Source organism: Penaeus monodon, chromosome 30 (assembly GCF_015228065.2).
Source record: "Penaeus monodon isolate SGIC_2016 chromosome 30, NSTDA_Pmon_1, whole genome shotgun sequence".
Classification (NCBI taxonomy): domain Eukaryota; kingdom Metazoa; phylum Arthropoda; class Malacostraca; order Decapoda; family Penaeidae; genus Penaeus; species Penaeus monodon.
In genome coordinates this window covers 5,506,468-5,507,398 of record NC_051415.1, presented here as the reverse complement: position 1 = coordinate 5,507,398, position 931 = coordinate 5,506,468, and the positions used below count along the sequence as shown (strand labels likewise).

At 56.3% G+C, this 931-nt stretch overlaps 1 protein-coding gene across 1 annotated transcript in view; it reads left to right on the top strand.

Annotated features, from left to right (window-relative positions):
• The first annotated feature begins 724 nt into the window (after nucleotides 1-724).
• LOC119592489 (bone morphogenetic protein 2-like) overlaps nucleotides 725-931 on the top strand; it is a 35,338-nt gene continuing 35,131 nt past the window's right edge. The window contains exon 1 of the mRNA XM_037941328.1: nucleotides 725-931. This exon is cut by the window's right edge and continues 1,280 nt beyond it. The gene's annotated coding sequence lies outside the window, so the exon portion shown is untranslated.

Genomic DNA, 931 nt, shown 5'->3' with positions numbered 1-931 from the left:
AAAATTTTTTTTCCATTTCTTACAATGGTACAATTACAGTATGTTATACTGATGAAAAGAATTCGACAGAGAGATCACTACTTGTATGCGATGCAGAAAACCTGGAATCTACCATGCCATACTGTACATTGGACCTGTAACGTTGTACAGCACGCCTTGGTTATATAAATCTGCCACATAGCTGCTGGTAGACATGCATTGACTTTTGATGGAATCTGCGGACTGGGACACTTGTAAAAGTAAATATGAAATACATTTTTTATGTTCGAAATGGCCTAGGTCATTGCAGACAGCGACCAGAAACGCTATGGGCATTGTTGCAGGTAAAAGTGTTCATAATCCGGAGCGCGTCTGCCCTCCATTGTTAGGGTCCCGATGGCCAGGCGGCCGAGGCATCCCTGCAACACATGACTGCAGGAGCGGGTCACAGTGTCAGCCCGCAGGTCAGCGACAGGATAAACGTAGCGAGGAGTGCCGCGAGGACGGGGGAGGGTGTCCTGGCTTCGGCCGAGCGTCCAGGGGTGCTGCCAGGGTATTAAGCGGCAGGGGAGCCGAGGCCACGGAAGGGCTGACCAGTTTGAAGAAAGGTTAGGCCTGGGCAGGGTTAGTGGCGGGGCGCATGCGCAGGGCTGGTCCAGTGAGTGGTCGGGATGGGAGCCGGGGGCTGCCCACCTCCACCACCGCCACCGCCCCGCTGCCCCGCCCGCCCCGCCGCCCGCCCCATCACTGTCGCCTGCTCACCGCCGTCCAGTTAACCCTGCAGCTGCCCGTAGTTCTCGCACGCCATCTTTACTGACCTCCCTTGACCCGTTATCAAAGCCTATCTCACTGGTCCTCGCATCAGCAAAGGATCGCCACACAGGGCCTGCGCTGCGTCCGCGGAGAGCAAAGCCGTGGCACTAACACCTGCGTCGCGGTGGTGAAAGTCGGC